General features: G+C 37.7%; 1 long non-coding RNA gene across 1 annotated transcript; it reads left to right on the top strand.

Moving 5' to 3' along the window:
• The first annotated feature begins 12,988 nt into the window (after window positions 1–12,988).
• LOC117238607 lies at window positions 12,989–13,809 on the top strand. The gene is made up of 3 exons (XR_004494231.1): window positions 12,989–13,368; window positions 13,443–13,514; window positions 13,593–13,809. It is a non-coding gene; the product is annotated as an uncharacterized LOC117238607 (long non-coding RNA).
• The last annotated feature ends 603 nt before the right edge of the window (window positions 13,810–14,412 follow it).

The raw sequence follows: 14,412 nt of genomic DNA, 5'->3' as shown, positions 1-14,412 counted from the left end.
GTGCTAGTTCAATGCACAACCATTTGAGCGTCGAAACAATCAAAATATCTCGCAAATCGCGAAAATTTCAAAAATTTTGACGAAAAATAGCCGTCATTTCCTTCCCGTTGGAGATATTTCGACGTTTAAGCACTCGTTGTACTCCATTTCACAGTGCTAATTCAATGCACAACCATTTGAGCGTCGAAACAATCAAAATATCTCGCAAATCGCGAAAATTTCGAAAATTTTGACGAAAAATAGCCGTCATTTCCTTCCCGTTGGAGCTATTTCGACGTTTAAGCACTCGTTGAACTCCATTTCATAGTGCTAATTCAATGCACAACCATTTGAGCGTCGAAACAATCAAAATATCTCGCAAATCGCGAAAATTTCAAAATTTTGACGAAAAATAGCCGTCATTTCCTTCCCGTTGGAGATATTTCGACGTTTAAGCACTCGTTGAACTCCATTTCACAGTGCTAATTCAATGCACAACCATTTGAGCGTCGAAACAATCAAAATATCTCATAAATCGCGAAAATTTCAAAAATTTTGGCGAAAAATAGCCGTCATTTCCTTCCCGTTGGAGATATTTCGACGTTTAAGCACTCGTTGAACTCCGTTTCACAGTGCTAATTCAATGCACAACCATTTAAGCGTCGAAACAATCAAAATATCTCGCAAATCGCGAAAATTTCAAAAATTTTGACGAAAAATAGCCGTCATTTCCTTCCCGTTGGAGATATTTCGACGTTTAAGCACTCGTTGAACTCCCATTTCACAGTGCTAATTCAATACACAACCATTTGAGCGTCGAAACAATCAAAATATCTCGCAAATCGCGATTTTGGCGAAAAATAGTCATTTCAGCGCTTCCCCGTTGGAGATATTTCGACGTTTGAGCACTCGTTGAACTCCATTTCACAGTGCTAATTCAATGCACAACCATTTTGAGCGTCAGAAACAATCAAAATATCTCGCAAATACTTGAAAATTTCAAAAATTTTTGACGAAAAATAGCCGTCATTTCCTTCCCGTTGGAGATATTTCGACGTTTTGAAAGCACTCGTTGAACTCCAGAATTTCACAGTGCTAATTCAAAATCACATCCATTTTGAACTGTCGAAACAATCCAAAATATCTCGCAAATCGCGATTTTAACGAAAAATAGCCGTCATTTCCTTCCCGTTGGAGATATTTCGACGTTTAAGCACTCGTTGAACTCCATTTCACAGTGCTAATTCAATGCACAACCATTTGAGCGTCGAAACAATCCAAATATCTCGCAAATCGCGAAAATTGCAAAAATTTTGACGAAAAATAGCCGTCATTTCCTTCCCGTTGGAGATATTTCGACGTTTAAGCACTCGTTGAACTCCATTTCATAGTGCTAATTCAATACACAACCATTTGAGCGTCGAAACAATCAAAATATCTCGCAAATCGCGAAAATTTCAAAAATTTTGACGAAAAATAGCCGTCATTTCCTTCCCGTTGGAAATATTTCGACGTTTAAGCACTCGTTGAACTCCATTTCACAGTGCTAATTCAATGCACAACCATTTGAGCGTCGAAACAATCAAAATATCTCGCAAATCGCGAAAATTTCAAAAATTTTGACGAAAAATAACCGTCATTTCCTTCCCGTTGGAGATATTTGGACGTTTAAGCACTCGTTGAACTCCAGTTCACAGTGCTAATTCAATGCACAACCATTTGAGCGTCGAAACAATCAAAATATCTCGCAAATCGCGATTTTAACGAAAAATAGCGGTCATTTCCTTCCCGTTGGAGATATTTCGACGTTTGAGCACTCGTTGAACTCCATTTCACAGTGCTAATTCAATGCACATCCATTTGAGCGTCGAAACAATCAAAATATCTCGCAAATCGCGATTTTAGCGAAAAATAGCCGTCATTTCCTTCCCGTTGGAGATATTTCGACGTTTAAGCACTCGTTGAACTCCATTTCACAGTGCTAATTCAATGCACAACCATTTGAGCGTCGAAACAATCGAAATATCTCGCAAATCGCGAAAATTTCAAAAATTTTGACGAAAAATAGCCGTCATTTGCTTCCCGTTGGAGATATTTCGACGTTTAGCACTCGTTGAACTCCATTTCACAGTGCTAATTCAATGCGCAACCATTTGAGGAGCGTCGAAACAATCAAAATATCTCGCAAAATCGCGAAAATTTCAAAAATTTTGACGAAAATAGCCGTCATTTCCTTCCCGTTGGAGATATTTCGACGTTTAAGCACTCGTTGAACTCCATTTCACAGTGCTAATTCAATGCACAACCATTTGAGCGTCGAAACAATCAAAATATCTCGCAAATCGCGAAAATTTCAAAAATTTTGACGAAAAATAGCCGTCATTTCCTTCCCGTTGGAGATATTTCGACGTTTAAGCACTCGTTGAACTCCATTTCACGGTGCTAATTCAATGCACATCCATTTGAGCATCGAAACAATCAAAATATCTCGCAAATCGCGATTTTAACGAAAAATAGCCGTCATTTCCTTCCCGTTGGAGATATTTCGACGTTTAAGCACTCGTTGAACTCCATTTCACAGTGCTAATTCAATGCACAACCATTTGAGCGTCGAAACAATCAAAATATCTCGCAAATCGCGAAAATTTCAAAAATTTTGACGAAAAATAGCCGTCATTTCCTTCCCGTTGGAGATATTTCGACGTTTAAGCACTCGTTGAACTCCATTTCACAGTGCTAATTCAATGCACAACCATTTGAGCGTCGAAACAATCAAAATATCTCGCAAATCGCGAAAATTTCAAAAATTTTGACGAAAAATAGCCGTCATTTCCTTCCCGTTGGAGATATTTCGACGTTTAAGCACTCGTTGAACTCCATTTCACAGTGCTAATTCAATGCACAACCATTTGAGCGTCGAAACAATCAAAATATCTCGCAAATCGCGAAAATTTCAAAAATTTAGACGAAAAATAGCCGTCATTTCCTTCCCGTTCGAGATATTTCGACGTTTAAGCACTCATTGTACTCCATTTCACGGTGCTAATTCAATGCACAACCATTTGAGTGCCGAAACAATCAAAATATCTCGCAAATCGCGAAAATTTCAAAAATTTTGACGAAAAATAGCCGTCATTTCCTTCCCGTTGGAGATATTTCGACGTTTAAGCACTCGTTGAACTCCATTTCACAGTGCTAATTCAATGCACAACCATTTGAGCGTCGAAACAATCAAAATATCTCGCAAATCGCGAAAATTTCAAAAATTTAGACGAAAAATAGCCGTCATTTCCTTCCCGTTGGAGATATTTCGACGTTTAAACACTCGTTGAACTCCATTTCGCAGTGCTAATTCAATGCACAACCATTTGAGCGTCGAAACAATCAAAATATCTCGCAAATCGCGATTTTGACGAAAAATAGCCGTCATTTCCTTCCCGTTGGAGATATTTCGACGTTTAAGCACTCGTTGAACTCCATTTCACAGTGTTAATTCAATGCACAACCATTTGAGCGCCGAAACAATCAAAATATCTCGCAAATCGCGAAAATTTCAAAAATTTTGACGAAAAATAGCCGTCATTTCCTTCCCGTTGGAGATATTTCGACGTTTAAGCACTCGTTGAACTCCATTTCACAGTGCTAATTCAATGCACAACCATTTGAGTGCCGAAACAATCAAAATATCTCGCAAATCGCGAAAATTTCTGCAAAATTTTGACGGCGGGCCAGCTGCCATTTCCCTTTCCCGTTGGAGATATTTCTGATGTTTAAGTGCTCGTTGTACTCATTTCATAGTAGCATCTAATAATAGCCATTTGAGCAGCCGAAACACCCAAATATCTCTGCAAATCGCGATTTAGACGAAAAATAGCCGTCATTTCCTTCCCGTTGGAGATATTTCGACGTTTAAGCACTCGTTGAACTCCATTTCACAGTGCTAATTCAATGCACAGCCATTTGAGCGTCGAAACAATGAAAATATCTCGCAAATCGCGAAAATTTCAAAAATTTTGACGAAAAATAGCCGTCATTTCCTTCCCGTTGGAGATATTTCGACGTTTAAGCACTCGTTGAACTCCATTTCGCAGTGCTAATTCAATGCACAACCATCTGAGCGCCGAAACAATCAAAATATCTCGCAAATCGCGAAAATTTCAAAAATTTTGACGAAAAATAGCCGTCACTTCCTTCCCGTTGGAGATATTTCGACGTTTAAGCACTCGTTGAACTCCATTTCGCAGTTCTGATTCAATGCACAACCATTTAAGGGTCGAAACAATCAAAATATCTCGCAAATCGCGAAAATTTCAAAAATTTTGACGACAAATAGCCGTCATTTCCTTCCCGTTCGAGATATTTCTTGATGTTTAAGCACCTGCTGAAACCCACTTCTACAGTGTTAATTCATGCACAACCATTTGAGCGTCGAAACAATCAAAAATATTCTGCAAATCGCGAAAATTTCAAAATTTTGACGAAAAATAATGTCATTTCCCTTTCCGTTGGAGATATTTCGACGTTTAAGCGCTCGTTGAACTCATTTCATAGTGCTAATGCAATGCATGCACCATTTGAGCTGTCGAAACAATCAAATATCTCTGCAAATCGCGAAAATTTCAAAAATTTTAACGAAAAATAGCCGTCATTTCCTCCCCGTTGGAGATATTTCGACGTTTAAGCACTCGTTGAACTCCATTTCACAGTGCTAATTCAATGCACAACCATTTGAGCGTCGAAACAATCAAAATATCTCGCAAATCGCGAAATTTCAAAAATTTAGACGAAAAATAGCCGTCATTTCCTTCCCGTTGGAGATATTTCGACGTTTAAGCACTCGTTGAACTCCATTTCGCAGTGCTAATTCAATGCACATCCATTTGAGCGTCGAAACAATCAAAATATCTCGCAAATCGCGATTCTGACGAAAAATAGCCGTCATTTCCTTCCCGTTGGAGATATTTCGACGTTTAAGCACTCGTTGAACTCCATTTCACAGTGCTAGTTCAATGCATAACCATTTGAGCGTCGAAACAATCAAAATATCTCGCAAATGAAAAATTTCAAAAATTTTGACGAAAAATAGCCGTCATTTCCTTCCTGCTGGAGATATTTCGACGTTGAAGCACTCTTTGAACTCCATTTCACAGTGCTAATTCAATGCACAACCATTTGAGCGTCGAAACAATCAAAATATCTCGCAAATCGCGAAAATTTCAAAAATTTTGACGAAAAATAGCCGTCATTTCCTTCCCGTTGGAGACATTTCGACGTTTAAGCACTCGTTGAACTCCATTTCACAGTGCTAGTTCAATGCACAACCATTTGAGCGTCGAAACAATCAAAATATCTCGCAAATCGCGATTTTGACGAAAAATAGCCGTCATTTCCTTCCCGTTGGAGATATTTCGACGTTTAAGCACTCGTTGAACCCCATTTCACAGTGCTAATTCAATGCACAACCATTTGAGCGTCGAAACAATCAAAATATCTCGCAAATCGCGAAAATTTCGAAAATTTTGACGATAAATAGCCGTCATTTCCTTCCCGTTGGAGATATTTCGACGTTTAAGCACTCGTTGAACTCCATTTCATAGTGCTAATTCAATGTAATAAACTATTTAGCAAATGAAAACAATCAAAATATCTCGCTGCAAATCGCGAAAATTTCAAAATTTTTGACGAAAATAGTCATTATTTCCCTTCCCGTTGAGATATTTCGACGTTTAAGCACTCGTTGAACTCCATTTCACAGTGCTAATTCAATGCACAGCCATTTGAGCGTCGAAACAATCAAAATATCTTGCAAATCGCGAAAATTTCGAAAATTTTGACGAAAAATAGCCGTCATTTCCTTCCCGTTGGAGATATTTCGACGTTTAAGCACCCGTTGAACTCCATTTCATAGTGCTAATTCAATGCACAACCATTTGAGCGTCGAAACAATCAAAATATCTCGCAAATCGCGAAAATTTCAAAAATTTTGACGAAAAATAGCCGTCATTTCCCTCCCGTTGGAGATATTTCGACGTTTAAGCACTCGTTGAACTCCATTTCACAGTGCTAATTCAATGCACATCCATTTGAGCTAGTCGAAACAATCAAAATATCTCGCAAATCGCGATTTTAACGAAAATAAATATTACTTCTTCCCGTTGGAGATATTTCGACGTTTAAGCACTCGTTGAACTCCATTTCACAGTGCTAATTCAATGCACAACCATTTGAGCGTCGAAACAATCAAAATATCTCGCAATCGCGAAAATTTCAAAAATTTTGACGAAAAATAGCCGTCATTTCCCGTTGAGATGTTTCTGACGTTTAAGCACTCGTTGAACTCCATTTCACAGTGCTAATTCAGTGCACATCCATTTGAGCGTCGAAACAATTAAAATATCTCGCAAATCGCGATTTTAACGAAAAATAGCCGCCATTTCCTTCCCGTTGGACATATTTCGACGTTTAAGCACTCGTTGAACTCCATTTCACAGTGCTAATTCAATGCACAACCATTTGAGCGTCGAAACAAACAAAATATCTCGCAAATCGCGAAAATTTCAAAAATTTTGACGAAAAATAGCCGTCATTTCCTTCCCGTTGGAGATATTTCGACGTTTAAGTACTCGATGAACTCCATTTCACAGTGCTAATTCAATGCACATCCATTTGAGCGTCGAAACAATCAAAATATCTCGCAAATCGCGATTTTAACGAAAAATAGCGGTCATTTCCTTCCCGTTGGAGATATTTCGACGTTTGAGCACTCGATGAACTCCATTTCACAGTGCTAATTCAATGCACATCCATTTGAGCGTCGAAACAATCAAAATATCTCGCAAATCGCGAAAATTTCAAAAATTTTGACGAAAAATAGCCGTCATTTCCTTCCCGTTGGAGATATTTCGACGTTTAAGCACTCGTTGAACTCCATTTCACAGTGCTAATTCAATGCACGACCATTTAAGCGTCGAAACAATCAAAATATCTTGCAAATCGCGAAAATTTCAAAAATTTTGACGAAAAATAGCCGTCATTTCCTTCCCGTTGGAGATATTTCGACGTTTAAGCACTCGTTGAACTCCATTTCACAGTGCTAATTCAATGTACATCCATTTGAGCGTCGAAACAATCAAAATATCTCGCAAATCGCGATTTTAACGAAAAATAGCCGTCATTTCCTTCCCGTTGGAGATATTTCGACGTTTAAGCGCTTGTTGAACTCCATTTCACAGTGCCAATGCAATGCACAACCATTTGAGCGTCGAAACAATCAAAATATCTCGCAAATCGCGAAAATTTCAAAAATTTTGACGAAAAATAGTCGTCATTTCCTTCCCGTTGGAGATATTTCGACGTTTAGGCACTCGTTGAACTCCATTTCACAGTGCTAATTCAATGCACAACCATTTGAGCGTCGAAACAATCAACATATCTCGCAAATCGCGAAAATTTCAAAAATTTTGACGAAAAATAGCCGTCATTTCCTTCCCGTTGGAGATATTTCGACGTTTAAGCACTCGTTGAACTCCATTTCACAGTGCTAAATCAATGCACAACCATTTGAGCGCCGAAACAATCAAAATATCTCGCAAATCGCGAAAATTTCAAAAATTTTGACGAAAAAATAGCTGTCATTTTCCTCGTTGGAGATAGTTTCTGAATGCTTAAGCACTTCGTTGAACCTTACTTCACAGTGCTAATTCACGTATCAACAATTTGAGCGTCGAAACAATCAAAATATCTCGCAAATCGCGAAAATTTCAAAATTTTTGACGAAAAATAGCCGTCATTTCCTCCCCGTTGGAGATATTTCGACGTTTAAGCACTCGTTGAACTCCATTTCACAGTGCTAATTCAATGCACATCCATTTGAGCGTCGAAACAATCAAAATATCACGCAAATCGCGATTTTAAAGAAAAATAGCCGTCATTTCCTTCCCGTTGGAGATATTTCGACGTTTAAGCACTCGTTGAACTCCATTTCACAGTGCTAATTCAATGCACAACCATTTGAGCGTCGAAACAATCAAAATATCTCGCAAATCGCGAAAAATTCAAAAATTTTGAAGAAAAATAGCCGTCATTTCCTTCCCGTTGGAGATATTTCGACGTTTAAGCACTCGTTGAACACCATTTCTCTCACAGTGCTAATTCAATGCAATGAACCATTTGTCGAAACAATCAAAATATATTCCTGCAAATCGCGAAAATTTTCAAAAATTTTGACGAAAATAGCCGTCATTTCCCTTCCTCGTTGAGATACGACGCTTGCTAAGTACCTCGTTGAACTCCATTTCATAGTGCTAATTCAATGTACAACCATTTGAGCGTCGAAACAATCAAAATATCTCGCAAATCGCGAAAATTTCAAAAATTTTGACGAAAAATAGCCGTCATTTCCTTCCCGTTGGAGATATTTCGACGTTTAAGGACTCGTTGAACTCCATTTCACAGTGCTAATTCAATGCACAACCATTTGAGCGTCGAAACAATCAAAATATCTCGCAAATCGCGATTTTGACGAAAAATAGCCGTCATTTCCTTCCCGTTGGAGATATTTCGACGTTTAAGCACTCGTTGAACTCCATTTCACAGTGCTAATTCAATGCACAACCATTTGAGCGTCGAAACAATCAAAATATCTCTCAAATCGCGAAAATTTCAAAAATTTAGACAAAAAATAGCCGTCATTTCCTTCCCGTTGGAGATATTTCGACGTTTAAGCACTCGTTGAACTCCATTTCACAGTGCTAATTCAATGCACATCCATTTGAGCGTCGAAACAATCAAAATATCTCGCAAATCGCGATTTTAACGAAAAATAGCCGTCATTTCCTTCCCGTTGGGGATATTTCGACGTTTAAGCACTCGTTGAACTCCATTTCACAGTGCTAATTCAATGCGCAACCATTTGAGCGTCGAAACAATCAAAATATCTCGCAAATCGCGAAAATTTCAAAAATTTTGACGAAAAATAGCCGTCATTTCCTTCCCGTTGGAGATATTTCGACGTTTAAGCGCTCGCTGAACTCCATTTCACAGTGCTAATTCAATGCACAACCATTTGAGCGTTGAAACAATCAAAATATCTCGCAAATCGCGAAAATTTCAAAAATTTTGACGAAAAATAGCGGTCATTTCCTTCCCGTTGGAGATATTTCGACGTTTAAGCACTCGTTGAACTCCATTTCACAGTGCTAATTCAATGCACAACCATTTAAGCGTCGAAACAATCAAAATATCTCGCAAATCGCGAAAATTTCAAAAATTTTGACGAAAAATAGCAGTCATTTCCTCCCCGTTGGAGATATTTCGACGTTTATGCACTCGTTGAACTCAATTTCACAGTGATAATTCAATGCACAACCATTTCGGCGTCGAAACAATCAAAATATCTCGCAAATCGCGAAAATTTCAAAAATTTTGGCGAAAAATAGCCGTCATTTCCTTCCCGTTGGAGATATTTCGACGTTTAAGCACTCGTTGAACTCCATTTCACAGTGCTAACTCAATGCACAACCATTTAAGCGTCGAAACAATCAAAATATCTCGCAAATCGCGAAAATTTCAAAAATTTTGACGAAAAATAGCCGTCATTTCCTTCCCGTTGGAGATATTTCGACGTTTAAGCGCTCGTTGAACTCCACTTCACAGTGCTAACGCAATGCACAACCATTTGAGCGTCGAAACAATCAAAATATCTCGCAAATCGCGAAAATTTCAAAAATTTTGACGAAAAATAGCCGTCATTTCCTTCCCGTTGGAGATATTTCGACGTTTAAGCACTCGTTGAACTCCATTTCACAGTGCTAATTCAATGCACTACCATTTGAGCGTCGAAACAATCAAAATATCTCGCAAATCGCGATTTTAACGAAAAACAGCGGTCATTTCCTTCCCGTTGGAGATATTTCGACGTTTGAGCACTCGTTGAACTCCATTTCACAGTGCTAATTCAATGCACAACCATTTGAGCGTCGAAACAATCAAAATATCTCGCAAATCGCGATTTTGACGAAAAATAGCTGTCATTTCCTTCCCGTTGGAGATATTTCGACGTTTAAGCACTCGTTGAACTCCATTTCACAGTGCTAATTCAATGCACAGCCATTTGAGCGTCGAAACAATCAAAATATCTCGCAAATCGCGAAAATTTCAAAAATTTTGACGAAAAATAGCAGTCATTTCCTCCCCGTTGGAGATATTTCGACGTTTATGCACTCGTTGAACTCAATTTCACAGTGATAATTCAATGCACAACCATTTCGGCGTCGAAACAATCAAAATATCTCCCAAATCGCGAAAATTTCAAAAATTTTGGCGAAAAATAGCCGTCATTTCCTTCCCGTTGGAGATATTTCGACGTTTAAGCACTCGTTGAACTCCATTTCACAGTGCTAACTCAATGCACAACCATTTAAGCGTCGAAACAATCAAAATATCTCGCAAATCGCAAAAATTTCAAAAATTTTGACGAAAAATAGCCGTCATTTCCCTCCCGTTGGAGATATTTCGACGTTTAAGCACTCGTTGAACTCCATTTCACAGTGCTAATTCAATGCACAACCATTTAAGCGTCGAAACAATCAAAACATCTCGCAAATCGCGATTTTTACGAAAAATAGCCGTCATTTCCTTCCCGTTGGAGATATTTCGACGTTTAAGCACTCGTTGAACTCCATTTCACAGTGCTAATTCAATGCACAACCATTTGAGCGTCGAAACAATCAAAATATCTCTCAAATCGCGAAAATTTCAAATATTTTGACGAAAAATAGCCGTCATTTCCTTCCCGTTGGAGATATTTCGACGTTTAATCACTCGTTGAACTCCATTTCACAGTGCTAATTCAATGCACAACCATTTGAGCGTCGAAACAATCAAAATATCTCGCAAATCGCGAAAATTTCAAAAATTTTGACGAAAAATAGCCGTCCTTTCCTTCCCGTTGGAGATATTTCGACGTTTAAGCACTCGTTGAACTCCATTTCACAGTGCTAATTCAATGCATAACCATTTAAGCGTCGAAACAATCAAAATATCTCGCAAATCGCGAAAATTTCCAAAATTTCGACGAAAAATAGCTGTCATTTCCTTCCCGTTGGAGATATTTCGACGTCTAAGCACTCGCTGAACTCAATTTCACAGTGATAATTCAATGCACAAACATTTAAGCGTCGAAACAATCAAAATATCTCGCAAATCGCGAAAATTTCAAAAATTTTGACGAAAAATAGCCGTCATTTCCTTCCCGTTGGAGATATTTCGACGTTTAAGCACTCGTTGAACTCCATTTCACAGTGCTAATTCAATGCACAACCAGTGTTACGTATCAATTTGTTTGTTTAAATCGATCAAATCTAAGGTTGAATTTTACTGAAAAAAAAAAAATTTTTTTTTTTATTTTTATAGTTGAGTTTGAGTTTTGAATTTAATCGGAAAGGAAATAAATTAAAATGATATTATTGTGTATTTAATTCCGATTTAGGTTATTAATTAATACGGTAGTTGCTGCCACCAGAAATAGTCCAAAGACTATTTCAAAATATTTTATTTTTTTTATTATTTTCTTTTGCGTTTAATGGGTAGCGTTAACTGACGCTTAATGCAACTGGTAAACGAATTTCACTTTTTGGCTAACCTGCTATGCGCAGGGATACTAGCGCGGGAGAGGATTAAAGCTGGGTACAATAAATATTTTTCCTCGTCGAACGGATTTTTACTTGAATGTGAAATGGGTTAGGTTATATATATATATATATTTGATTAGCTAGATATATATATTTTAGCGTTGCTGGATTAGATAGGAATGTGAGATTGTTTGTTGTTTTATATAAATTTATTTTTTCGTTTGACTTCCTCTTCTCTTTTAATTTCACTGTTAAGACCGAAACTCAATTCATTTACCCCGATGGATTCTGTCGCCACGATTTTCTTGCCTTTTGAATTTAGCTATCGAGGATAATTCTAACGACCCTCTCTGTGTGGGACTCGTGTGATTTCGCCAGCCTTGCCCAAAGACGGGTAATAATTTACCAACAGTGGGAGGAGGAAGGCGAAGATCGATGGGTGTTCTCGATAATCGAAAACACCGTTTGCACGAGCCGACACAGCGAACGATCTTTTGGTTAATTTCCCGAAGGGGGGATTGTTTTGTTATATCTTTCTTATAATCGCATGCAAGAATGGCAAGAATATCGGTTAATAGCAATACCGGTATCGTTCTTGATTTTCAATTGACCCCGACGGTATATTTATTAGTCCTTTCTGAGCGGGACTTGTGTGATTTCGCAAGCCTTGCCCAAAGATGGGTAATATTTTACCAACAATGGGAGGAGGAATGCGAAGATCAGTGGGTGTTTCAGTAGCTGAAAACACCGTTCGCACAAGCCGACACAACGGACAACTCCTTTGTTTAAAATTTAAGCAATATTTCTATCTTTAAAACCGTAAATGAAATCGAGATTGCCAGAGAAGAAGAAAGTTTTTTAAATTTAATTTGCTTACCTTGAGGAAAAGGTGCTATCTGGTGCCATCACTCCAGCTGTCCCGGTGATCGTCGAAGGTTGTTGGGTTTATTATTTAATCTCGAATATAGTTTTCTATCAACCTTTACTTTATTAAACTATTTCGATACAAATTGAGTGACTTGCTAACTGAATTGATATCGTAATGAAGGCTTAAAATTTTACTTTATTTAATCGCGACTCTCTTCTCTTTATCGAAAAACTAAAGACCCCGAAACGCAAAATACTTATACAAATTTCTAGACGCAAAGAATAATGAGCCGTAGTAACAAACGATCGCAAACTAATGAACGAATAATGCACGAATAATGAACTAATAATGAACAAAGAATTAAAGAACGAATAATGCACGAATAATAAACTGAAGAACGAATAAAGAATTAAAGAACGAATAATGCACGAATAATGAACTAATAATGAACAAAGAATTAAAGAACGAATAATGCACGAATAATGAACTAATAATAATGAACGCCGCGCTATGTTGCATCGCTTATTTATAATGCCATCCCTCATGGGGTGGTGGTCCGCTGGGGGTACGCTTCCGTGGGAATCGGGATGTTGCAGTTTGGGCTTCTTGGAATCGTACGTGACAAAATGTAAATTCCGTATTTCGACTTAGTTTCTATCAGTCCTGTGTTTCTGCTGAGCTAGCGTCTAGGAGATTTGAGGCATTCCACGCTGATCTAGTCCGTTTCGCGAGAAACTTCCACGTGCTGTACCGTGGGAATTACCGGTGTTTCTTCGGCGCGTGGAAGGGCTGGTGGCTGCAGCATCATTATTATTTTAAAGTTTGCTCGGGCAACACGCGCAACTCCGCTGCTCTCCCATAACAAAGACCTCCTCCTTCGAATTGTTTTGCGTAAGTTTGGATGTTTGCATATTAAGATTGTTTTGTGATTTTGATTGTTTTTTCCTTTTTTGCTATTTCCTTAGGCTTCGGTGATCGACGTTCGAACCATGTTTGCTGAGTCGTTTCTATCAGAGGTTCCTTTCCAGACTTCCCTGGTACGTATTTAGTCTTATTTTTAGTTCGTTTGGTTCGTCCTGTTTCGTTTTATTTAAAATATACCGTGTTGTTTCCAGCCCAAGCGAAAGAGGGATTCCGAAGAGGTTTTGGAGGCGCATCTTCGTCACCATGCTTCTGGGAGAAAGGGAATTTCCCCTGTTGTGCGCTATTGGTGTATGTGTGAGTTCAGCGAAATTTATCCCGGAGCTCCTTGCTTCGATTTTGATTTATTGTAGCTGTCTCAATTTTGTTGGTTCGCTGTTTTGATGTTCCTTATTATTATTAATTTTGTGTTCAATATGTGTATATATATATATATATATATATATATATTTTTTAGTCTGATAGTGTTAGGTTATCTATTTTACATTTGTTAATTTTTTAATTTTATATTTCCCCCTTTTATTTAAATATATATATATATATATATATTTTTACATTTGTAGTTTCCCATAAAATTTATTAAAGAAAAGTGTTAACAATGTGTTTTCATGATTTGTTTCTCGCGCCTGACTTCCATTAATCCCTAACATTCCTGTCGCCATGACGCGTGTAAATCCAACATGGCCGCTCATAAATGTCATCAGTAAAGTTTTTAGTGACGGGTCTTTAGTTTTGTTTGATATCGAAGTAATTTTCGTCTGTCGCTCGTTTTTTCCTTATTCGACCGCAATTAGAACATTTATTTATTTATATTATTTTAAAGTGACAATAGTATAACTCGTGTGAATATACGTATATATATATATGTTTATGTTGTGTGTCACTTCAGTATAGCTAATGTTTTGTAATTCTTTGATTGCATTATTTATTGTTTCGAGTAGTTTATTTCATAGAGTATTCGATAATATAAAACATATGCACTCACACATACATACATATATATATATATATATA

This window comes from Bombus vosnesenskii, unplaced genomic scaffold, assembly GCF_011952255.1.
Source record: "Bombus vosnesenskii isolate JDL3184/JDL3185 unplaced genomic scaffold, Bvos_JDL3184-5_v1.1 scf7180000013573, whole genome shotgun sequence".
Taxonomy (NCBI): domain Eukaryota; kingdom Metazoa; phylum Arthropoda; class Insecta; order Hymenoptera; family Apidae; genus Bombus; species Bombus vosnesenskii.
Note: the sequence above shows the minus strand (reverse complement) of the source record. Positions and strands in the feature narration are given on the sequence as shown.